The sequence below is a fragment of the Tamandua tetradactyla genome, chromosome 2, assembly GCF_023851605.1.
Source record: "Tamandua tetradactyla isolate mTamTet1 chromosome 2, mTamTet1.pri, whole genome shotgun sequence".
Taxonomy (NCBI): domain Eukaryota; kingdom Metazoa; phylum Chordata; class Mammalia; order Pilosa; family Myrmecophagidae; genus Tamandua; species Tamandua tetradactyla.
This window is the reverse complement of record NC_135328.1, coordinates 23671949-23699187: the sequence shown is the minus strand read 5'-3', so window position 1 is coordinate 23699187 and position 27239 is coordinate 23671949. Positions and strand designations below refer to the sequence as shown.

The window sequence follows — 27239 nt, the reverse complement described above, 5'->3', positions numbered from 1 at the left end:
TAGAACAGATGCAAAAGTGTGATAATCAAAGTTGTAGATGTTCAGACTCAGTGGAATGTCCACTGCTCCTGCCATTGCTTACCAGTTGTCTCCCCTGACTCCATTTATCCTTTATCAACTTTCTGGCCCCTTACCCTGCTGTGACATCACCAGTTGCTGGAAAAATAAAAATGTGAAGGGAGAAAAAAAATTTTTTTCTAGCATCTGCAGAATTGAGTAGACCTTGCCTAGGAAAATATTCATTTTAACAAAGAGATTCTAGCTCATCTGTGGTAAATTCTCTATGAAACTAGGGGAGGAACACAATTTTGCAAAGAGGAACAATGAGTTGCACTTCAACTGTATGGCATGTATTTCAATATTTACATTACTTCAATTCTATTCATATTTTAAGATCTAAATATGTGCTCAGTCCCCCATTAATTTTCTAAGGAGTTTTATTGAGATCTATTCACATACCATACAGTCCATCCAAGATGTACAATCAGTAGCTTTTAGTATAATCATAGAGTTGTGCATTCATCCCAACAATCAATTTTAGAACATTTTATTTCTCCAAAAAGAAAAACTTTATACTTCTTAGCAGTCACCCCTCAATACTTCCATCCTTCTTCAGCCCTATATAACCACTAATCTAATTCTGTCTATAAATTTATCTGTATTTAATGAATACTAAAATACTTTTGTTAATTATAGCCCTTAGTCTGCATTGGGTGTATTTTTCCCCTTATACCATGCTATTATTAACCCTTGTTATAGTGATATATGTTTGTTGTAGTTCATGAAAAAATATTCTTATATTTGTACTATTCACCACAGACATTGTCCACCACAGAATTCACTGTTATATAGTTACTAGCTTTTCTTATAGTAACATACACAGCCTAAAACTACTGCTTTCATCCACATTCACACACATAATTCAGCACTGTTAATTACACTCACAGTAATGTGCCCTCATCACCTCTATCCATTTCCACACATGTGCCATCGACCTAAATAGAAATTCTGTACAAATTAAGTATCAGCTCCCCATTCTCTACCTCAGTTTCTTTCCTGGTAACATATAATCTACATTATAACTTTAGAATCTTATTATACTTAGTTTATATTAGTGAGTGTGGTAGTTAGATTCAGGTGTCAACCTGGCTAGGTGAAGGTGCCAAGTTCTATTGTTGTGAACATGAGTCAATGACATGTGAACCTCATTTGTTGCTGATTACATCTGCAGTCGGCTAGGAGGCGTGCTTGCTGCAATGAATGATGTTTGATTTAATTAGCTGGTGCTTAAATGAGAGAGCTCAATATAGCACAGCCCAAACAACTCAGCATACCTCATCTCAGCACTCTCATCTTAGGCTTTTGGAGATGCAGAAAGGAATCCCTCCCAGGAAAGTTGTTGGAACCCACAGGCCTGGAGAGAAGTCCAGCAGAGATCGCCCTGTTCCTTCTCACGTAAGAAAGAACCTCAGTTGAAAGTTAGCGGCCTTTTCTCTGAAGAACTATATGTTAACTAAATAAATTTCCTTTTACTGAAAGCCAATCCATCTCTGGTGTGTTGCATTCTGGCAGCTAGCAAACTAGAATAGATTTGGTACCAGAGGAGTGGGGTGCTGCTGCAGTTTGCAAATACCAGACATGTTGGACCAGTTTTTTGGATGGCTAAGGGGAAGATTTTGGAGGAACTGTGAAGAGAATGATGGATAAGTCCTGGAGTGCTTGAAGAGACTGTTGGTGTAAACAGAATCACTGCCAATCTGGACAAAGGGGGACGCAAAAGGGACAAATTGGAGTTTGCAGAGTGAGAACCATGGAAGCTCGGGTCTGAAGCCAGGAAACCTCAGCCAGGAGAGTGGACCCACCCATATACATGGAAAGGATGAGTCTCCCACCTTGTTGCAGTGGAAGAGTTGTGCTGCCTCAGGCCTTGGCAAAGGTACAGCATGCTCTTTAGGGACTGGGGAGAGCCTGACTGCCACCACATGGAGGGGTTAGCATGTGTCCTGGAAATGGCAGAGAGCCCAGGTATGGCCCCAATGCTTGGAGAGAGTGGAGCAGAGAAGGAGGTGGTCTCCTTGATGTACCCTGAAGTTGATTTGGAAAGAGGCGGGCCACTGCATAGGCCCTTGGAAAGGGTGGGACTGCCGCTTTCTAAAGCTGAAGGATAAATGACTTTCAGCCTTTGAAATCCAATGGTGTTTGCCCTGCAGGTTTTCTTTCCAATTTCTCCCTATAGACTGTCCCTCCTTTGCATATTGGCATCAGATAGCTTGTTTTGAGATTCATCGGTCCATAGCTGGAGGATAATTTTTTGCACTTTAATATTGTTTAAGGTGATGCATGGAGTTGCCAAGCTGACAAGGGGTGGACATGTGATAGTTAGATTCAGGTGTTAACTTGGCTAGGTGAAGGTGCCTAGTTCTATTGCTGTGGACATGAGCCAATGACATGTGAACCTCATCTGTTGCTGATTACATCTGCAGTCGGCTAGAAGGCGTGCCTGCTGCAATGAATGATGTTTGATTTAATTACCTGGTGCTTAAATGACAGAGCTCAACGTAACACAGCAGAAGCAGCTCAGCATACCTCATCTCAGCACTCGCAGCTCAGCCCAGACCTTTGGAGATGCAGAAAGGAATAACCCCGGGGAAAGTTGTTGGAATCCAGAGGCCTGGAGAGAAGGCCAGCAGAGATCACCCTGTGCCTTCCCACATAAGCAAGAACCTCAGTTGAAAGTTAGCTGCCTTTTCTCTGAAGAACTATATGTTAACTAAATAAATCCCCTTTTATTGAAAGCCAGTCCATCTCTGGTGTGTTGCATTTTGGCAACTAGCAAACTAGAACAGTGAGACTATACAATATTTGTCCTTTTGTGTCTGGCTTATTTCATTCAACTTATTGTTCTCAAGATTCATCCACGTTGTCAAATGCATTGGAACTTCATTCCTTTTTACTGCTGAATAATATTCCATTGTACATATATACCACATTTTGTTTATCCGTTCATTGGTTGATGGACACTTGGGGTGCTTCCATCTTTTGGCACTTGTGAATAATGCTGTAATGAACAGTTGCAAGTATCTATTCATGCGCCTGCTTCCAGTTCTTTTGGGTATATACCTAGTAGCAGTATTGCTGGATCATATGGCAATTCTATACTTAGCTTCTTGAGGACCTGCTAAACTGTCTTCCGCAGTGGCTGCACCATTTTACATTCCCACCTGCAATGAATGAGTGTTCCATTTTCTCCATTTATTCTCCAGTACTTGTAGCTTTCTGTTTCATTAATAGTAGCCATTCTAGTAGGTATGAATAATAATTTGTGGATTTGATTTGCATTTCCCTTAAAGATAGTGAAGTTGATCATCTTTTCATGTGCTTTCTTGGCCATTTGTATTTCCTCTTTAGAAAAATGTCTATTCAAATCTTTTGCCTATTTTTAAATTGAGTTGTTTCTCCTTTTATTGTGGAGTTGTAGGATTTCTTTATATAAACTGGATATTAAACCCTTATCAGATATGTGGTTTCCAAATATTTTTTCCCATTAACAAGGCTACCCTTTTCACTTTCTTGAAAAAGTCCTTTGAAGCATAGAATATTTTTATTTTGAGAAGTCCCATTTATTTATTTTGTCTTTCGCTTTCTGTTTCTGGTGTAAAGTCTAAGAAACCACTACCTACCACAAGAACTTGAAGATACTTCCCTACATTTTCCTCTAAGAGTTTCATAGTACTGGTTCTTAAATTTAGATCTTTGATCCATTTTGGTTAATTTCTGTATAAGGTTTCACTACGTGGACCTCTTTCATTCTTTTGCGTATGGATATCTAGTTCTCTCAGCACATTTACTGAAGAGACTCTTCCATCCCAATTGAGTGGACTTAGCAGCCTTGTCAAATATCAACTGGCAATAGATGTGAGGGTTCATTTCTGAACTCTCAATTTGATTGCTTTTTTCAGTATTATCTAACTTTATGCCAATACCTTGCTGTTTTGACCGCTGTAGCTTTGCAATATGCTTTAAAGTCAGGAAATGTAAGCCCTCCAAGCTCATTTTCCATTTTAAAGAATATTTTGGCTATTTGGGGCTTCTTACTCTTCTAAATAAATTTGATAATCAGATTTTCTAAATCTTCAGAGTAGGTCATTGGAATTTTGATTGGGATTGCATTGAATCTGTTAATAAATTTGGGTAGAATTGACATCTTGACAATATTTAGCCTTTCAATCCATGAACATGAACTTATTCAGGTCTTTGAGTTCTTGAAGCAATGTTTGAGTTTTCTGTGTTCAGTTTCCTTACATCCTTAGTTAAATTTATTTCTAGATATTCTGAATGAAATTTTTTCTTGATGTCCCCCTCAGATTGCTTATTGCTAGTGTGTAGAAGTGTTACTGTTTTTATATGTTGATCTCATTCCCTGCCACTTTACTGAACTTGTTTTTTTAGCTCTAGTAGTGCAATTATAAATCTAAGGGGGGATTTCCTTATATAGGATCACATAATATGAAAATAGTGAAAATTTTATTTCTTCATTTCCAATTTGGATGCCTTTTATTTCTCTTTCTTGTTTAAGTGCTCTGGCTAGAACTTCTAGCACAGTGTTGACTAGCAATGATGACAGTGAACATTCTTGTCTTATTCCAGATCTTCGAGGGAAAGCTTTCAGTCTTTTCCCACTGAGTATGATGGGCTTTTCATATATTGTCGAGGAAGCTTTCGTCTATTCTTATCTTTCAAAGTGTTTTTATTGAGAAGAGATGATGGATTTTGTTAAATGCCTTTTCTGCATCAATGAGGTGAGCAAGTGGGTTTTCCCCTTTGATTTGTAAATGTGTATTAAATTAATTGATTTTCTTGTGTTGAACCACCCTTGCAGGCCTGTGTAAAGCCCACATGATCATGGTGTAAATTCTTTTGATGTGCTGTTGGATTTGATTTGCAAGTATTTTGAGGACTTTTGCATCTATATTCATTAGACAAATTGGACTGTAATTTTTGTTGGTAGTATTTTGATCCAACATTGGTATTAGGGTGATGTTGGGTTCAGAGAATGAGTTAGATAATATTCACTTCTCTTCAGTATTTTGAAAGCGTTTGAACAGAATTGATATTAATTATTGGAATGAGCAGTAGAATTCACCTGTGAAGCTATCTGGTCCTGGGCTTTTCTTTCTTAGGATGTTTAATTTATTCAATATCTTTACTCGTAATTGTTTTGTTGAGGTCTTCTATTTCTTCTAGGGTCAGTGTAGGTAGGTTGTTCATATATTTCTAGGAATTTGTCCATTTCCTCTAAGTTATCTTATTTGTTGGCATATAGTTGTTCATAGTATTGTCTTGTGATCCTTTTTATTTCTGTGGAGTCAGTAGTGAAGTTCCCCTTCTCATTTCTGATTTTATTTATTTGCATCTTCTTTCTTTTTTTCTTTGAATAAAGAAAGATGAATAAAGGCCAATTTTATTTATCCTCTCAAAGAACCAGTTTTTGGTTTTGTTGATTCTACTTTTTATTCTTCTTAATTTCATTTACTTCTGCTCTAATCTTCTGTTATTTCTTTCCTTCTGCTTGCCTTGGGGTTAGTTTGCTGCTCTTTTTCTAGTTCCTCCACGTATGCAGTTAGGTATTTGATTTTAGCTCTTTCTGTTTAAATGTAGTAATATAGGACTATAAATTTCTCCCTTAGCACTGTCTTTGTTGCATCCCAGAATTTTTTTTAACAGTTTTTATTTTGAAATATATATACAAAAAAGCAATAAATTTCAAAGTACATTGTAACAAGTAAGTATAGAATAGATTTCAGTGTTTGAAATGGATTACAGTTCTACAATTTTATGTTTTTCCTTCTAGCTGCTCCAAGATCTTAGAGACTGAAAGAAAAATCCATATAATGATTTGGTAGTCATACTCATCTGTTAAATCCTATCGTCTCTGTTATAACTCCCCTTTTCCTTTGATCCTTTTCCCAATCATTAGGGATATTTGGGCTATGTCTATTCTAACTTTTTCATGTTTGAAGGGAGTGTTAATAATATGGGGTGGGGGATGGAACTAGTTAATGTTCTTGGAGGAGCTGGCCCCTCTGGATTTCAGGACTTTTCTGGCATAGGAAGCCATCTGGAGGTTGTAGGTTTCTGGAAGGTAATCTTAGTGTGTGAAATTTTTGTGGAACCTCAGATAAATCCTTAGGTGTTCTTTGGGGCTGGCAGGAATGGTTTAGGTTGGGGTTTGGCACCATGGTAATTAGCAATATCTAGCTGAAGCTTGCACAAGAGTAGCCTGCAGAACAGCCTCTTGTGCCTCCCATCAGTTTTGACGTGTTGTTTTCTTGCTTTCATTTGTCTAAAGATATTTATTGACTGCTCTTGCAATTTCTTCTTTCATCCACTGATTGTTTAAGAGTATGTTGTTTAATCACCATGTTTTCTTAATTTTCCATTCTCTGTCTTTATTGATTTCCAGTTTCAGTCCTTTGTGGTCAGAAAAAGTGCTTTGTATAATTTCAATCTTTTAAATTTTATTCAGAACTTTTTTTTTCCATTCCAATATGTGGTTTTCCTTGGAATGATCCATGAGTGATTGAGAAGAGTATGTGTCCTGCTGTTTTTGGGTGCAATGTTCTGTATATGTCTTTTAGGTCTAGTTAATTTACATTATACTCAAGTTCTCTATTTTCTTATTGATCCTCTGTCTAGATGTTTTATCAATTGATGAGAGTGGTGTATTGAACTTTCCTACTATTATTGTAGAGATGTCTTTTTCTCCCTTCATTTTTTACAGTGTTTGCCTCATGAGGTTTGGGACATCTTGGTTAGGTGTATATATATTTATAGTCACTGTATCTTCTTGGTGGATTGCCCCTTTTGTGTATTTATTGCCCCTCTCTCTCTATATATAGTGTCCTTCTTTGTCTTGTAACAGTTTTGCACTTAAAGTCTATTTTGTCTAATATTTAGTATAGCTATCCAAGTTCTTTTTTTGGTTACTGTTTGTGTGGGATATCTTTTACACTTTCAACCTATCTGTATTCTTGGGTCTAAAATGAGTATCTTGCAGACAGTATATAGATGAATCATTCTTTTATATATGTTCTGCCAATCTGTGTCTTTTGATTGGGGAGTTTAATCCATTAACATTCAATGTTATTACTGTAAAGTCAATACTTTAACCACTTTATCCTTTGGCTTTTATGTGTCATATCTTATTTTCATCTCTCTATTTACCCTTCTAGTTACCCTTACTGATAATTTTCATTTCTGCAGTGTACTCCAAGACACTCTTCTTTTCCTTCCAGCCTGCAAAATATCCTTTTTATTCTTGTAGGACAGGTCTCTTTTTGATTAACTCTCTCAGTTTCTGTTTAGATTTGAATATTTTATACTCTCTCATTTTTTTTTTCTCTCTCTCTCATATTTGAAGGACAGTTTTGCCAGAAAAAAAATTCTTGGCTGGCAGTTTTCTCTTTTGGTACCTCACAGATACCATACCACTGCCTTTTCGTCTCCATGGTTTCTGATGAGAAATCTGCACTTCATCTTATAGAGTATCCCTCATATGTGATGAATCACTTTTCTCTTGCAGCTTTCATATTTCTGTCTTCATTGTCAGCATTTGACATTCCAATTAGTATGTGTGTTGGAGGAGATCTGTTAGGATTTATTCAGTTTGGAGTATGTTGCATTTCTTGGACATTTATATTTATGTCTTTCAGTTGCATTGGAAAATTTTTGGCTACTATTTCTGAAAAAAAATTTTTTTTTTGCCTCTTTTCCCTTCTCTTCTCCCTCTGGGACACCCATGATATATATGTTTGTACACTTCATGCTGTTATTCAGTTCCCTGAGACCTTGATCCATTTTTTCCATTCTTTTCTTTATCTGTTCTGCTGTACAATTTTGAATGTCCTGTCTTCTAGTTTGCTGATTCTTTCTTTTATATGTTCAAATCTGCCCTTGTATGCCTCCAGTGTATTTTTAGTCTCTTCTGTGGTGACTTTCATTCCCATAAGTTCTGTATTTTTTCTTTGCATGCTTTCAAATTCTTCTTTATGCTCACTCAGTGTCTTGTTAATATCTTTTATCTCTTTAGCCATATTTTCCTTCATCTCCTTGAATTGATTTAGGAGATTTATTTGAACACATTTCATCCGTTGTTCCAAATGCTGTGTATCCTGTGATATTTTGTTCCTTTGACTGGGCCACATATTACTGTTTCTTAGAAGGGCTTGTTATTTTTTGCTGATGTCTAGTCATCTGATTATCTTGAAATTATCTTGTTTTCTCTGATAGTTTCTCTCTTACCTGGGGTTTTATTGTTGATTAACTTTGAGTTAGGGCTTTTTTAAAATTTATTTTTTTTACTTTTTTGTTGTATAGTATAACATATATACAAAGCAAAGAAATAAAAAAGCAATAGTTTTCAAAGCACTCTTCAACAAGTGGTTACAGGACAGGTCCCAGAGTTTGTCATGGGCTACCATATGATCCTCTCATATTTTTCCTTCTAGCTGCTCCAGAATATAGGAGACTAGAGGGCTTAAATGTATTTTTTTATCATCACTTTTTTCCTTCTTTTTTTGTGAAAAGTAACATATATACAGAAAAGCTGTAAATTTCGAAGCACAGCACCACAATTAGTTGTAGAACATATTTCAGACTTTGACATGGATTACAATTTCAGAATTTTAGGTTTTTACTTCTATCTGCTCTAAAATACTGGAGACTAAAAGATATCCATTTAATGATTCAGCATTCATATTCATTTGTTAAATCTTATTGTCACTATATAACTCTACCATCATCTTTGATCTTTCCATACCTCTCTAGGGTTGTTTGGCTATGGCAATTATAAACTTTTGATATTGGAAGGGTCTGTCACTAATATGAGGTAGGAAGATGGAACTATCTGATATTCTGGAGAGGCTGGGCTAGGTTTTAATATTTATCTGGACCAGGGACCCATCTGGTGCTTGTAGGTTTCTGGAAAGTTACTCTAGTGCATGGAACCCTGTGAAATCTTATATATTGCCCTAGGTGTTCCTAAGGATTGACTGGAATGGTCCTGGTTGGGAGTTGGCAGGTTATGATAGGTAACAAGGTCTGCCTAACCTGAAACTTGTGTAAGAGCAACAACCTCCAGAGTAGCCTCTCGACTCTATTTGAACTCTCTGTTAAGGCTCTTTTTTTTTTTTTTTAACTCTTGGTTCAACTCTTTGTAAATTGTTAAAATTGCCTGTGATTAACTGATGAAAATAGGGCTGGAAGACCATTAAGGGATTATAGTCCAGTTTTCAAGGACCTTGGGGAGAAGGTCAAGACAAGGTAAAAAGCCTTTTTATTTGACTCCCCAAAGCTGTGCTTTCTGGCATGCCCAGCAGATGGTGGGCATCAGCAAACTATGACGCAGGCCTTAAAGTGGGAAAGTAGTTTTTCAACCTCCACAGGCTCTACCACTGACAAGAGTGATGCTGAAACAGTGTCTACAGGGAAATCTTTCCAGGGCAGGCTAAAACTGATTCAGAGCCAGGAAACAGCACTCCAGACTCATCAATCAGAAGTCATATTCAGCACTCACCTGTGCCCCTCACTTTAACTGGGGAAGAGGGCCTCTATGTCCCTCTCCATCAACAGCAGCCAGCCAAAGACCCTACCAAGGGTGCTTGCCTCAAGGTAGGGGATTGGCAGCGGCCACTGCTGCAGGGGAATTCACTCACAGTTTTTTTTTCTTTTGCCATAGCTTCTCATCTCCCCGTCCTCCTGTTTCCTGGAGGTTATACAGTGCTCCCCCTGTCCTCTGGAGCCCCAGAAGTGTTGTTTCAGACAGTTTCTGCCTATCCATTAGCTGCTTTGAGAGGAGGACTGTGTCCTGCAGCTCCCTACTTTGCCATCTTCCCTGGAAGTTCCCTCAAGTAATTTACTTTTAAGGTGAGATTATAATTATTATTTTTTTGGCATGGGCAGGCTCTGGGAATCGAACCCGGGTCTCTGGCATGGCAGGTGAGAATTCTGTCACTGAGCCATAATTGCCTGCCTTTAAGGGGAGATTATGTTTAATATAGAGAAGAAAGTCTTTCCTAGGATGGAAATCGAGCTACTGGGAATTATTTGGGTGACAATAGAGTATACACCAGACACTTCTGAGAATAAAAGAGATGCTATCAGTATTTTGCTGGGAAACAGTCCACTAGGATTTTTCAAGATAAAACAGATCATATGTTCTCTGTGGTTCAAAGGAAGAAGTTGCTACCTCATCTGGTTGTGGGATTTAGGAGAGTCTTTGGGAAAGATGAGGCCCTTGTGATTGCCTTTGGTATCAACAAAGATTCCTTTGGATTTAATTAGAGAAAACACAACCTCAAAATAGTGAATAGGATAGATCTCTTCTCCATCAAGCTACTCCAAGCTTGAACTTTGGGAGCTGGAATCATCTTAATGCTGGCTCTCTTATATGGGTGATAGTGAAATGCTTACTGTTGGTGGTTTCCTGAAAATATAATGGCTAGGTTCTATGAATGAGAAATAAAGAAAAAGAGAGAGGGAGAGAGAGAGAGAGAGAGAAACATAAATAGAGAGACAGACTGAGCCAGGTGGAAAGCCAAATCACTTTTTATGTCTAGCTTTGGAAGTCAACTAATGTTCTGCTATGTTGTATTCGTAATCATAAAGGCTTATTGTATTAAAAGGAAAGAGGAAATAAACCACCTGTTGATGGGGACACTGGAAAAATTCTAGAAAAGCTTATTGGACTGGAAATATTTCTGTGGTGATATTAGAAAATGGAATTTGCCATTAACACTTATTTTTTTATTTTAGAAGGCCGTAACATGGTAGAATTCAAATGTCAAATTCTGTCTTCCCTGATGTGGACAGCAGCTGAAATCTCTATTTGTGTCTTTTAGCCTTAGCAGGGCCTGTTGGACTTTGCCTTACATGTAGGTAGCTTAAGAGTTAGCACTTGTTTGGCAGAGCTTATGCAGAAAAGTTGGGACTCTCATTCTCTTTCTCTATTCTTTAACTTTTCTCTCCCGTGTTTCCAACTAGTGTGTTCATGCTGAAGTTTGACCTCTGGTTCTTCAAGCCACTAAGCTGTTTCTGTCTGAGTGTGAGTCACACTAGGGCCTCCTTCCCTTATGCTAAAAGCTGCCAAAGGAAAACTCATGTTGTACAGATCCTTCTTGCAAATGGTGACATCCCCCCTCCAGGGTCTGCTGCTTATGTCATTCTCTGGTGTTCGTAGGAAGTTATTGAAAATATTTTCATCTAGAGTTTATAGTTGTTATCTGCATAAGGGTTGGGCCAAATATTGCCATTAGTGGAACATACTATTGCATAGAATATGAATATTCTATCCATGTTTTATTTATTATTTCCCTAACTCTGTTCATTAGCGAAATAGGCCAAACACCTTTATTTTCATGTGTTAGTTTTATCTGGTTATGAAAAAATAAATGGTTTAAGCAGCTTTCTTTCTTTTCTTTTTTTTTTTGGCTGAACCACTTGGATAAGATGAAGACACCCTGTTCTTAGATAACTTGGTAGAACTCAAATATAAATAGGTCTGGGTTAGGGAAATACTAAATTTCACTTTGAGGTTAGTGAAAATAACACTGTAATTTTTCCCCAGTTATCAGTCCCGTTAATTTTTATCCATAGATCATCCAGGGGATCTGTGGATTGAAGGTTAAGGACCACTGCTGATTTGTATAAGTAGGAGTGGGATTGAAGATATGCACATATTCAGCCTTACCAAGTAATGCCAGTTTTCTATTGTATACACTTAATAGCAGCATACGTATATTTTAAAATTTAATTTTGTTTTGTTTTGTTTGTACCATATTCTTGCTAACGCTTGACATTGACTAATTTTTATTTATTTCCTATCTGTCCTTGTGAGTATGAAAAAGCAGTTTTTACACCTCATGTAACAAATAGGTATCATATGAAGGGCAGTAGAAATTTTATAAGATGTGCAAAGGGAATAAGCTATTTGATAGCGTTCCTGCTTAGTTTTGTCAAAAGGTCAGGCTAATTCAGATTTTCAGAAGGAAGCAAGAGAGGTAGATTCAATGCTAGCCCAAGTGGGTAGGTGAGCAGTATTCTACATGTAAACCCAAGATGGTTATATTTGGTGATACTAATCTTGGTAAGTTTTTTTCTTAGTTTCATTTTCTGGAGCCACTAGATGGTGGTATAGACTCACTTTGTCTTCACTGCGTCTTAGGAAGAGTGTATCTGTGATTCTTTATTTTGTTGTTATTTTTGAGTTCCTGTAACTTAAGTGTAGGTATTTAGAGTGGGATTAGTTTAGAGTATTTGCCACTCTGAATTCTGAAATGGAGAAATAATATTTCAGGAATAGTGAACTAGTATCATAAAATGTATGGGTTGTTTTTTATAATTACTGATAAAAATATTAGGTAATTAAAGACAGAAATTCAGTTTTCATTCAGCATTACAAAAAACACCTCACTCTATTAAGCACCTGTTGTGTGTTAAGCATTGAGTTAAATGTTGTGGGGAAGGCAAAACAACAACAACAAACTATTCCGTACTTGAGCTTAGAGTCTAAGATCCCATGTAGTCTTAGAATAAGTGACAGGAAAGATTTGTGAATGCCTCAACAGCTTAACATTTAAATATTGCACAAACCTATTTAAAATTGTTTTTATTACTAAACAGTAATTACTTTAAAAATAAAGCATGAATGTGTATTTAATGTTATCTCTTTTATAAGCAAATAACATGTATTTAATATATATCTCTATTGTATCATTTTTATTTACCCTAAATTAATTTGCTCTCTTTACATTTTGCATTTAGAGTTGAAGTTTAGTGCTAATGGCACTCATCTTATCAATAAGTGCATTATCTTAAAATACGCCCTTGCAGGTCTATTGCTTCAAATAATCTTTCTGCATCTCAACTTGAGTTAAAGAGAAAGGTTGTAGTGAAAGTATTTCTGGGTTGTATGTTTTTTGTTTTCTAGTCTCTATTATTAAATATGGCTGGTTTCTATCCTAGGTATATGTTGGGCCATCTTCTAAGTTTAGGCTCTGGCATACAGTGTTTGTGATATTTTTCTTCATGAAGTTCCTCTTTCTAATGAACACCCATTAGCCATTGTACTCCAAAATATCTCTCATCTCTCTTCACCTCCACAAGTTGTTCCAGAATAATTGCTGAGTAATTAATTGCAAAGTAATTAACACTTTTTACCCTGAGTTAGCTTTACTTTTCCCTCCTTGATTGCGTTTTGGTATCTTTATAATTTGTTATTTTTTTATTTTTAATGTTGTTATGAGGGCTGGAAGCATTAATGCAAGTGCAATATGTAGCCTGTGCCCAAATAAGAGGGGTCTATGATATAATTTGCCCCTAGTGAGGTAATTCAGGGTACTTCGTAGGATCTTCCCAAGTAGATTTTGTGATTTAAGTTTAAATTTATTATGAAAGTTGACAGAAACATAGTTCATGGGAAATAAGCACTATTCAGATTAAAATTCCCTCTGAAAAAGTAAGTTTTCAAGTCAGCTTAATATTGCTACTAGAACTAGGCTTTATTTAAGATATTCCTTATTGAGAGCAGACTGTGCTTTGAATTACAATAAATATTCTTGGTGGATAGCATCATTTCATTCTTAGACAAACTTCTATGGTTCCTTATGGGCACTAAATTTACAACTTTATTTTACTTAGTTACAAACTTCCTTATACACATATTAAATATAGGTTTTAAAAAGATTTGCTTTACTGTAAACAATATCATGAAATTTAAGTGTATCTACCTAATCATACTGTAAAATCTAGACTATCTGACACACCCAAGAGAATAAACAAGAAAATATCTCCTGTAGCATCTAGATATGGACATTTTTATGGGTTTTCTTTTTATGCTATAAAAAATTTATCAAGACTTTTTTTATAGCATGAGAAGAAAATCAAAGATTTAATATCTTAGGGAAGAGATTCAAGGTAAATACTAATAAGCCATAATATAATACATATTGAAACATACACTATATGTATTTTTTTCCCATATGTATTTTTGCATGCACTGTATACTACAGCACAGTCCATCTTAGAATTTCTAATGATTTACCATTATAGTAAGCAACTGGTTTGGAAATGTGGTAAAAATTTCCTAGCCTTGCTCCAAGCTGAGAAATATAGGTGACAAAAACTTCCTTAAAATCTGTTTTGTCTTGTATCTTCTATATAAGTTTTGGCATTTATCTTTTTCCCCTGCTAGGATTTTTTTTCATATTTTCTTGAATTTTAATCTACTGTATGATATATATATCTGCAAAGATACATAAATCCACATGCATTTGCTTCACATAAAAACATCATTTCATTTTCCACAATGTCTTTGTTTCCCATGTAAGTAGTTTTGATTGACCTTTTTCAAGAATTTCTTTCATTTGCTAATCAGTCACTGATGCACAGTTATGTTATCTTTCAAAATGCCTCAGAATTTAAGTCTTTTTATCAGAGGCATAAAATTTATTTTCAGTAGCACTTTCAATACTAATGCCAATAGCATTTATTATATTGACTAAATTCTCATTTCTCCTTTTTAAACCATTTTATGCATTACAGCATACATATTAGCACTTGTATTCTGTAATTCGCTGAATCATTATTGTAGCACAGCAACTATTAATTTATGTTGTCTTGAACCTATAGTCTCATATTTATAATCACTGTTTCTTCCTCATCTGGTATGAGAATATGAGAAACATGGGGGGAGAAACAGTCCAGTCAACTTAGGGGGAGAAACAGTCCAGTCAATTTACAGTTTGTTTGAATTGAACTTCAAAACAGGTTAGTTTTCATTAAAGTTCCAGATCAGAAAAGGCCCTGGAAATGTGAGTGATTATGTAACTTGGTTGTCTTAAGAACAGAAATGTTACAAGACATACAGGTAATTATCATGTGAGTATATAAGAATGGCATAATCAATTATTACTTTATGGCCTTAATAGTATTGAAAAGCAGGACTTGCAGAACACACTGTAGAAAAGTACAATATGACATCCCAAGGGGAATCAGTAATTCCCTCAGAAACAGCCAAAGACAAACGAAAGAATATCATTGATGTGTCATGTCAAAGAAGTTTGCTGCTTTCTTCTTCTCATTATCTTAGAACCTGTTTCTGGTAAATCTTCTGATTTATTTCTTTTCTTCCTTCTCCCTTTCATCCCCTTGTAGCCATCCCCCAGGAATAACAACTGAAATCCTTGCAAGAGTTCTGGTAGGAAATAAAGTTTCACAGGGACCATTAAAATCTATTTTTAATGTCTCTCTTGTTGGCGTTGTAAATATCTTATTAAAAGTTTTGCCTTTTTAAAATAGTGAAACTTTTTCCTAAAGGACGGTTAAGGGAATTTTTCAAGATAACATATTTGGTAGATTTCCTACCCTTGTCTCATTCAGTGAAATAACATTCATTCAAGAACTGTGTCCCTTATAGGTTTTGTAACATTTTTCTAACATTGTATTATAAAAGTTCCAAACATAAAGCAAAACTGAAGGAATTTTGCAGTGAGCACAAACCATATAAGCATCAATTAATTTCTACCATTAATGTACTGTATTTATTTACCTTTATGTATCTATTCATTTCTATATTCACCCATTAAATTCATCTCATTTTTGATGCATTTCAAAGTAAATTGAAGACATCAGTCTACTTTGCCTAAATACTTCAGCATGCAGACCTTTAACTAGAGTTTAATACTTGTTTACAATTTTTTCTTTTGATTTAAGGATGACATAACTTAAGTTCACAAACATAAAGCATAATATTCACTGAATTTTGACAAATGAATGTTGTATAACTCAAACCCTCATGAAAATATAAACCATTAGCATACCTCAGAAAAGGTTCCTCATGTTCCTTTTCAGTCAATACTTGCTCTAAGCCTATCCCCATAGAAACCACTGTTCTGATTTTTTAATATACCATTATTAGATAAGAACTTCAATATGTACTCTTCTGTGAAGGATCCTTTCACTTAGCATTCTGTTTTTTTTTTGGTAATGTGTATGGTGGGGGTCACATTTCATTCTTTTTCCATGTGAGTATTCCCTTATTGCAGCACCATTTGTTGAATTTTTTTTGGTTTGTTTGTTAGCTTATTTGTTTGTTTGGGAGTGCATGGGCCAGGAATTGAACCTAGGTCTCTTACATGGCAGGAGAGAATTCTACCATTGAACCACCCTTGCACCCCCAGCATTCTGTTTTTGAGATTCACGCATGTTGTATGCATAGTAGTATTTTCACACTATTTTTTTTTTTGATAAGAGGTATCCCATTTTATGGCTGTACCTCCATTTGTTTATTTATTATCCTATTAATGGACAATTGGGCTTCTCCAGTTTTTGGTTCTCATAAATAAAGCTGCTATGTTTTTTGTGGACATATGTTTCAATTCTCTAGTAAATAACTAGGAATGGAATTGGTAGGCCACAGTGTAGATATAATGTTTAGTTATATAAGAAGCTACCAGAACTTTTTTTAAAGTTGTAGCATTGTATATCCCTATTAACAATTTATGAGAATTACAGTTGCTTTGCATCCTTGTTGACATTTGTGTTGACAGTCTTTTTAATTTTGCCATTATAAAAGATGTGAAACTCATTGGGTTTTACTTTGCACTTCCATGAAGACTAATGTTGTTAAACAGTTTTTCATGTGTTTATTCATTATTTTAATGTCTTTGTCAAGTATGTGTTCAAATCTCTTGCACATTTAAAAATTATCTTTTATCATTGAATTGTAATTCTTTACATATCCTGGCTACCAATACTTTGTCAGATATGTGTTTCATGGATGTTTTCTCCCAGTGTATGATTTGCATATTCATTTTATTAAGTCATCCTCGGATAAGTAGTTGGTTTACTTTTTGATGAGGTGAAACTTCATACCTGAAGTACCCTGAATTACCTAACTAGGGGCAAATTATATATTTTAGGTGCATGGTCTGGGAATTGAACCCGGGTCTCCCTCATGGAAGGAAATTTATCAATTTTTATTCATGGCCATTGCTTTCTGTGACCCTTCTAAGAAATCTTCACCTACCCATAAGCCAGAAAGATAGTCTTACATTTTCCTTTTAAAAACTTTAATAGCTCTACCTTTTATGTTTGAGGCTAAAAATCCATTTTCTATTGATTTTTTTTTTGTATGGTCTGAAGTAAAAGGTCATATTTCATTTTTCACCATGTGGATATTTATTCTGACACCAGTTTTTGAAAAGAAAACCCTCTGATTGTTTTGTAATTTTGCTGAATATTAAATGGTCATGTAAATGTGGGTCTATTTCTTAGTTCTTTTTTTATCTATTCCCTTTCATAAGTTTGTTGATCCTCATGCCATTTCCTGATTTATGGGTTATATCATAATGTAATTAAGAAAATAATTCCATTTTTGATATTTGACTGCTGACAACTTTTAAACCTCCCCTTCTGCCCACATTTGAGCTAGGTGAAAAGAAAGCCTGGGTACTTCCTTCTTTGGTGTTGGTATAAAGTTCAACCATGCATGGGAACCTTCAGCCCAGCCCCAACCCCTAATCACCATTAAACCCAAGCCAGTCTCCTTTCCTTGCTTTCTTTCATCATTTTAGACCTGTTTAGGAGCCATCCCACTTTCCCCAGAAATCCTCGTTATATGATTAGTAAGCCTTTCCATATCCTCTTGTATGTGTAGCATCATCAGTCTTGACGTCACAATGAAATTTTAGATGGGTCCTTTGACTTTCCACATGAATTTTTCAATCAGATTTCAATTTCTACATAAAATAAAACCTGCTGGTATTTTGATTGGGATTGCGTTGAGTGTATAGATCAAATTAGAGAAAACTGACATCTTAATCAGAGTCTTTTCTAGTCCATGAACAGTTTAATTTCAACATTTTGTAGTTTTCAGTGGCAGTCTCCTATATTTTTAGTTATGTTTATTCCTGCACATTTTGTTTTTTTATACTACTTAAATGGAATTATTTTAAAAATTAATAAGCGATTGTTTGATGCTATATTAAAAATACAACTAATTTTTAAAAATTATTAACCTCATATTCTATGACTTGTCACAGCACTTTTTTGGTTCTTGCAGTTTCTGTGGACTTTTTATGATTTTCTACATAGACAATTATAGCATATACAAATAGAAACAATTTTCCTTATTACTTTCCCATCTTTGTGTCTTCTATTTCTTTTCTCGTACCTAATTTATATCATTAGGGGAAAAGACATTCTTGTACTGTCTTAGAGGGAAATTGTTCAATATTGTACTATTAAGAATGATGTTGACTGATTTTTCATAGATGTTCCCTACCCCCACCCCTCTATCCCCTTTTCAGGTTAAAAAAGTTCCCTTTGATTCCTAGTTTGTTGAGAGCTCTTTTTCTTTAAAACCAAGACTTGGTGTTAAGTTTTGTCAAGTTCCTTTTCTTCATCTTTTGAGATGATCATATGATTTTTCTGTGTTAGTCTATTAAGGTGGATCATTATATTGATTTTTGAATATTAAACAATCTTTGCTTTCCTGCCATGAACTCTTGTCAATATTCAATACATTTTTGTTCTATTGGTTAGTATATATATGTATTTTGAGACATGAATTTTACTGAGGGACTTATATGCAGGAGAAGAAATCAAGCAGCTCCAGAGGTGGTCATGTGGAGATTGAAAGTAGCACCCCACATGGATTAGAGGTGATGTCAGGATTTTATAGTGGGCATAGACAAATGAGTCACAGAGCCAGGAGGGTGCATGTACTTGGTGTTAAAGTCCTTAATGTTTGTCTTTCTTGGTATAACTTCCCACAGAGTTAATCCAGGAGAAAGACAGTGAAGGCACAGAGCTGAGAGAGCATGTGCAAGAAGAAATTGTAAAGAACAGTAAGCACAAAACATATAGACTAACATAATATCATAATATGCAGAAAGAATCTGCACTGTTTTTTTTTTTTTTTTTTTTTTTTGCCTGTATTGACTATCTGTACATCCTTTCCTCCTTAGGCAGGCTAACTAAACTTTATCTAACTGCCTTGTGTAATGAAGGCTGCTGTTTGTTTGAGCTTCACAGAGTTCTGGGGAAATGCCTGGGCCTTGGACTCCCACAATCTACCCCCACACAGCAGCCCACACTGACAGTAGTACAGACATTGCACCCACAATGCATAACAGAGTATGAACGAACCAGTACATAAGAAAACTAATCCCACTAACAAGTGGCAGTAAGACAAGGACAGAGAATTGAGCCATTTTGACAAATGATCATCAGATAAATGCAACGTCTTTGATGATGGGGAGAAAGACAAGAAATTTTCCCAGCCTTTCACCAGCTGATGTTCTGCCATGTCAGCATCACGTCCCACATTGTCTGATTGGCATCACGTCCCACATTGTCTGATTTCACAATTGTCATGAAAGGCTGGTGGTGCCTGACAATGGCAAATCAGTGCATACCCAGCAATGAGACCTGTTGTGCGCATAGACTACAGCAATAGCCCACTGTAGACATGAATTTCCTACAGTGCTATGGGTGAAATGAATGAAGTTTATGGGGAACAAAGAAGGGTAGGTCTTGGTGATCTAATAATACACATGCTAAGTTCCCAATGGTAGACAGAAGGGTCCCTGGAGAGGTAGGGCCACAAGGTTGTGTCAAATCCCATATTTTTTCCCCCTGCAATTGCAGAGAACCTTCCAGAGCCAGATCTACAGTTAGCCTGGGTGTAATGAATGTCCAAAAAATCATAATATAGTCATTGAAGTATGGGGGAGGGTCTCAGGTTGGTAACATAGGCAACTTTTCACATTTTAGGTATAAACAGTATGACATTCTAATATTGAGACTTTCAGAAATTCTAATATCCCATGGGCTTAGGATTCCCAACCAGCATGGCTGCATTGGTCAGGACCATGGCAAATTGACCTTTTTTCCCCCAATTTCTAATGCTTGTGGTGTAGGCAAGAGTAAGTTGTTATCGTTACCTCATTGTGGTTGTAGCATTGCTGGTCCTTCTACCTATATTCACAAGGTTTGCATGACTCCTTGTTGTTGCTAGCTCAATAGGAGCTGGGGCAGCTGCCTGGGTCTTGAGTTGAGACTGGTTAAAGCTGGATGCAAACCACCGGGTCCATTGCTGCAAAGACTGCTTATCATCTTTTAATTGTTCCTTTAAAAGCCTGTGTACTTTCAAATTAGTCCTGCTGCTTTGGAGATGTAGGGCAAGTAGAATATCCACAGGGCACCATGCTCAATGGCCCAGGTTTGGGTTAACTGTCCAGTAAAGGTGATCCCCTTGTCACTGTCCACATGTGTGGGGATCCCAAAGAAACCACTCAGTTTCTCTAGGCTATGTATTGTAGCTCTTTGGCTAGCCTTTCCCAACGGGAAGTCTGTAACAGCCCAATAGCTTTGTCTCTGGTTGTAAAGGCATATTTTGCACCTTTAGATAGAGGGAGGGGTACAGTGTAATCCACCTGCCACCAGGTAACCAGAACCTTCTCATGGTCAGTGTGGCCAAGTTGATGAGGGATCATCTGTGGTCATCACAATAAACAGGAGGGGCAGACACCAACAATTTCTTTTAGCTGTTGTCTCATGATGGGCAACTGGAATTGTTGCACCATTCTTCACAGAATTTGGTATCTGTAGTGTCCTGTCTTTCTGTGTAGCTATTCAACAGCCTCATGTGATATTGGCTGTAGATTATGATTTTTTTTCTAGAGAATTTGCTTCAATATTGCCTTGTAAAGAGTCGATGTTATGGGTAGAGACACAAAAAAGTTACCTTGCACCTATGACAGGAAGTCCCAATGTTTTCTCACATTTCTTTTCTCCACAAGGGGTGGCCAGTGACAGTCATGTTCTTGCTTCCATGTGGTTTCCACACCATCAAGCCTCAATACACAGTCCAGTTGTCAATACAAGTGGTTTGCTTCTCCTCATTCATGAACAATGACCATCCACACAGCTCTTCATTTAGCCCATTGGCTACTTTGCACAGACCCTGCTTCCCACCATATGCTGTCCATACTAGATTGTAAGGCTACCACCTTCCAGGTAGCAGGTTGCCCACATGCCAATCCATCAGTATATCATGCAGGGTCAGGTATACTTCCACATCCGTTAATGGTGGGCACAAAAATAGCTACCTCAGGGGGATCAGCAGGGAGGGGCAAATGTTCTTCCATGTATGAAATTGATCCTAGGATCTTATGAATTTCCACATTTAAATGGCTACTGTTGAAAAGACTGCACTACAGCAGATAAGCTTTCCAGTTTGTTAGGGTACTGAGCTGCACACTTCCTGAATGAGATCTGATGGCAGTGTTGTGTACCCACTCCTATATGGGGATGGCTATTTTTAAGGTCATGGGACACTTTTGTGTCAGTCCTTCAACTTGCAATTAAGCATTGTATGCAGCACATTGTTTTTCTAGGGGTTTATATCATAATTCAGCCCCTTTCCAAAGTTGTGACAAAAAGCCAATAGGTACTTACTTTGCCTGTTGCCTATGTCACAAGCCCCACCCCAAGCCAATATCAGTACTGGCCAGATCTAATCCATACAGCACATCTCAGTCCACCCCCATTAGATCTCGAGCCTGTGACATAGCTCACTTAGCTTTCTCAAAGGCAACCTACTGTGCAATATCCCATTTCCATGCTTTCGCTTTTCTAACCAGGGTATTCTGAGGTTTTAGGATTTGTGCTAGGTGTTGTATAAATAATATAAAAGGCCAAGAAAGGCAATTAGCTGTTTAGGGGTTTGAGGGGTAGTGTACTTTGGACTTAATCAACAGCAGCAGAAGGGATAGTTTTAGCTTGACTGAACAACACCTGAAAGTTTGACAGAAAAGCCAGGCCCTTGTAATTTGTCCTGATTTACTGCTTATTCCTGGCTTCCAAGATAGGCCAACACTACTGTAGTGGTGGTTTCCAGTTCTGGAAGAGCATTACTGGTTAGTGTACCCTCATCAAGATAACGAAAATGTATCCTCTTTAGGAGGCTTCCACATTTTAAAATCTTGAGCAACTAAACCATGGCAAATAGTGGGAACATGAAAATATCCTTGCAGGAACACAATAAATGTTCATTATTGTCCTGCCCACATGAAGACAAATGCTGATCAACCAAGTGAGTCTGGAGAAATACTAAATAAAGCATTAGCAAAATCTAATACAAAATGAAACGGACATAATTAAGTACTTATTTCTTATAACAGTAGCTATATTTGGTTCCATATTTAACAACAGTTAAGAAAAAGACTTAGCTCTTATAAAAGTGAGATGACTTGATATTTTTAAACAAGCAAGGACATGATAAAGTAAATATATAGTACAAGAAGCTGTTCTGATAAAATAACAGACTTTCTGCCTTTTATACTGAGTATTCAGAAAATTTTTTCAACCTCTTACTAAAATCAGACCAATAATCCAAGGAAACTTTGTTACTTTAATAGAGAGAAAACTAAATTTGAGTTTGTAATGATATGTTATTTGATACTAAGGCTTTAAATAATTTTATTGATAGACTCATTAAATCTTACCCAACTTGGATCACAAGAAATAAATTTCCTTTTCTGCAAACCTTCTGCAACTTGCTATATATATTCAAGTTTCACCCTACATTTTCTTCTTTCTTATTTTGTAATAATGAGTTATTTAGGACAAATTCTTTCTTTTTCATTTTAATAAAAACCACATGTTTTGCATCTTTCATACTTAAGGTTACCAAAATACTTTTGGAAACTATCTTCAGCCAACATTTCACAACAATTACCATCAAAATCAAACTTGTCAGCATAATGCTAAATATCTAAAATAGTTTAATCAATGCATTTTTAAAACAGTAATTATGCTTACAAACTAAAACAGATTCTGGCTGGCACCAGAAAAGTGGAGTGCCACTGCTGTAGTTTGCAAATACCAAACCTGCTGGAACAGTCCTTTTAAATGGGTAAGGGGAAGATTTTGGAAGAGTACTCCAACAGAGAAGTCCCAGAATGCCCCAAAGAGACCGTTGGCAGAAACGTGGGCACCAAGGAAACCTCTGATAAGGCCCTAGACAGAAACGATGTACATGTTATTGCAAACTAGAAGGAAGGCGACACCTATTTTAAAATGGCAGACAATCTGGCAAAATTAACCACCAGGCTTGAACAGAAGGAAGACCCTAAAAGCCATAAACTTAGATATTCAGCAGAAAAGATTTCCAAATTAAATGTGGAAAGTGCAGCCCAGCCCTCCCCACAGCCTACAGTATAATGTGACAGGAAAGAAATCAAGCCGAGAACCAAACTTCAGGGCACAAAGAAACCAGAAATTGATGGTCCGGAAAACTCTGGCCTCCAGAAAAGGAGACCCCAGAGCATAGTGTCCCATGTGAGGAGTCAACCAAACATAGAACCAATCAGTTGCTTCAGAAAAAGCCATGATTAGAGATGGAATCAACCAGGAAGGACTTGTGGAAGTATGTAGTTTGTATGACTGCATAATAAAACCATCAGTCAGGAGGACCTTCCACAGATCCCTCCCAGACAACTATATCTCCAATTCTGACTTGCATGGAAATTGCTGACTGGTTCCATGCTCAATCAACCCCCCACAAGGAAGACCTCCCTGTATGGACTCACCTTCTGGAAGGCCAGAACCCTCCAAACCATCTATTTTTCATCTCTCTATGCACAGGAGTCCAGTTCTCAATCCCCATCATCCCTACCCTGCATCCCACCACAAGCTGCAAGGACAAACCAGGCCACACCCTCCATACCCTACCCAGAAACTGCCTCAGTTAAATACCCAAGTTAATTGCCTCCAGAGCCTGGAGGTTGAGAAAACTCAACCTTGCAAAGTTCTCTGCCACCCCAAAACTAGGATCCTTACTCCAGTTTCCAATAATAACAACTTCATCACCTCTCTTTATGGTTTCATTGGAATTACTCCTAGCATACACATCTCTACCAGCAGTCCCCCTAAAACAATCTATGCCCTCTCCACCAAGCACCACACAACTCCTCCAATTTTTATTACTACCAAATACCAAAGCCATTCCCACATTTTTGGCACTTCCCACAGCAACACCCCATTCTCTCCTGGCACCTAAATCAGGTCTAGTTTCTTACAGTGCCTAAGCAAATACCATGAAATGGGTTAACTTAAACAATGGGAATTTATTAGCTTACAGTATTGAAGCCAGGACGATTTCAAAATCAAGGAATCCTCAAAGCAATGCTTTCCAAAACTGTGACATGCTGGGGCTGGCTGCTGGCAAACCTTAGTCCGTAGCTTGTCACAGGTCAAGGCATATGGCTGTTTCTCTTGGTCTCTTCCTAGAGCTCTTTCAGGTTTCACTGATATCAATTTCTTATTTCTTATGGTTTTCTCTCTGTGTCTCAATATCATTTTCTTAAAAAGGACTCCAGGAATAGGATTAAGACTAACCCTGACTGAGGTGGGACACACCTTTACTGAAGTAACCTCATCAAAAGGTCCTACTTACAATGGAATAGATTAGATCTAAGAACATGATTTTCTGGAATACAAACAGCTTCAAATTACCAGTGACAAAAAAGGAATGCAGTAAACATTGAAGATCAGACAACAGAAAAGGACCTGGGACACAGAAAATTGATAAACTTTTATCATCAAAGGATTATAATTGATCTTGTGCCCAAATACACAGAAGACCTCTGGTTTTTGAAGCCCAAACTTATAAAAACAATGCAGAACCCTCCATATTATCAAACAAGGAGAAATTCTGTGTTTCCAGAATAGTTCATCACTGTTTCTTTTTAAAAAATCCAGTAACATGGGTGGCTCAGCAGGCAGCATTCTTGCCTGCCATGCTGGAGACCCAGGCTCGATTCCCAGTGCCTGCCCATGCAAAAAAAAAAAAAAAAAAAAAAAAATCCAGTAACATAAGCTCCCCCAGAACAATCTAAATTTTATGTGGAAAAGGATAAAGGATATGCCTGTTGGATTTACTACTGTAGTCTGAATCCACACCAAAGAGCAGAATCATTATTTGGAACATATTTAATCCATTTATTATGCTTTCAGAAAACATTTGTTGAACTCCCAGTATTGCCCTCAGTGTTGAACCCACTAGACTAAATGACTGATATTCTCCAGCATCACATCTCTGAACAGCTTTTTCTCAGAGTGTCCAGCAGGACCCACTCTTCCTGGGTGAAGTATGTAGCTGCCTCTTTCAAGTTCTTGACTCCAGTGGCTGCATTGCCAATAGCTTAGCTGACAACCATATTACTCTGGGTTTTCACTCACAACCAGAGAAGCACTAGGTGAGCAAAGCTGGTATTATTCGCTTTCTTCAGTTAGGCATTTGTAGAGTTCTCCAGTCTATATCGTCCCCCAGAGTTCTGGAACATTGGGAAACTGTATGACACTTGAGGCACAGAATTAGAGTTTTGCAGCCCTGAAAATCAGCATTATTCCATATAACAAATAGATGTGGCGGAGAAGTCCCAGAGCTGTGAATGACCCCTCTGGGTGTCCCATGGGAATGAAGTCTATTGGCTAATATTTTGTAAGGATTTTTTGCATCTATATTCATGAGGAATACTGGTCTGTATACTCATTTTTTATGATGCTTTTGAATTAGGAAGTTTTGAAAGGCCTCATAAGATATATTGAGAAGTATTTCTTCTTTGTTTCTGACAGAATTATCTAAGATTGGTGATATTTATCAAACTTAAATGTTTGACCGACTTTATCATTGAGGCTACCTAAACATGAAAATTTCCTCATGAATGTTTTTTATTTATTGTAAGAATTTCTATTTCTTTTATAGGTATAGAAATATTCAGATTTCCTGTTTCACCTTGGAATCAGTTTTGGGAATTTATATTTTTCAAGGAATTTGTTTCCTCTCCAGATTTCTTATATTTACTGTGTATATAAGATATACATGTATATATATCCATGGTATATATTTTTGCATCCATTCACTTTTAACTATTTCTGCCTTTATATTTACAATGAACTCTATCTGGCAATTTAGAGATGAGACATACTTTCTAATCCAATTTATGCCTTTTAATTGGACAGATCCATTAGCATTTAAATGTGATCATTATTATAGTTTTACTTATTGCTACCATTTTATTGTATGTTTTTTGCTAGTCTCACCCCTTTTCAGTTCCTCTGTTCTTATCCTGACTTCCTTTGGATTGTCTGAATGTATTTTAGAATCCCATTTTAAATGTACCTGTTGGTTTTATAACTCCACTTTGTATTATCTTAGTGGTTGCTCTAGGGATTACAATATATACATTCTTAAATTTACATAGTCAGCTATGAGTTAGTATTTTACAATTTAATTTAAAATATAGAAACTTTTCACCTGCCCTATATTTTATGATATAGTTATTTTATAGTACATCTATATGTTATAAACCCATTAGGCAATGCAATAACTTTTGCTTTAAAAAGTCATATGTATTTTAAGAAAAAATAGAAAAAGAAAACATATATGTATGTACAATTTTTGGTGCTCTTCATCCTTTTTTTGCAGGCCATATTTACTTCTGGTTACATTTTCCTTCAGTCTGAAAAATTTCATTTAGCATTTCATTTAATGCAGTATGTTTACTACAGATTCTCTTAGTTTTCACTTATTTGAAAATATTTTTATTTTCATTTTCTTTCTTGAAGAATATTTTTTGCTGAAAGTTGAATTCTGGGTTGGACCTATCATTTGGATTATTTTTCTCAGGCTTCTTTCCAGATTTTCCCTTAATCTTTAATTTTTAGTAGTTTAACTATGATTTGCCTACATGTCGTTTTCTTCATATACACACTGCTTCAGATTTGCTGGGCTTCTTCAATCTGTAAATTTATGTTTTTAATTTTGATTATTTTATCTTATATATTTTTTCTGTCCCATGCAATTCTGTGTAATATTTTAAAATTCTAGCAGTTATTGGACTATTAAATAATTATGCAACTGCATTACTTCTATCAGAGGAGATGAATTATACAGGAAGTTTTATATCAATGTGCGATGGGAAACTGATTGCTTGGACTTCAATCAAGAAATGACTCCAGCAATAGAAGTAAACTATTGACCAATTATAGCACAGTATGGAACATGAAATTCACGTGACATATAATAGAATCTACAGAACTTGGAAGGAAAAGTGATTGCACAAGGAAGATATAGAGAGTAGTACTTTAGCCAATGGCTTAGGGTTCCTACT

At 36.5% G+C, this 27239-nt stretch overlaps 1 long non-coding RNA gene across 2 annotated transcripts in view; it reads left to right on the top strand.

The window, feature by feature from the left end:
* The window catches only part of LOC143659398 (uncharacterized), a 95960-nt gene that overhangs the window by 2296 nt on the left and 66425 nt on the right, over positions 1 to 27239 (top strand). Inside the window, exons 2-3 of one of the 2 annotated variants that reach the window (XR_013163519.1) lie at positions 9737 to 9924; positions 18834 to 18929. This is a non-coding gene — a long non-coding RNA (uncharacterized LOC143659398). Of the gene's footprint in view, positions 1 to 9736; positions 9925 to 18833; positions 18930 to 27239 lie in introns of those variants that run through there. The other variant, XR_013163520.1, reaches the window with a different exon arrangement.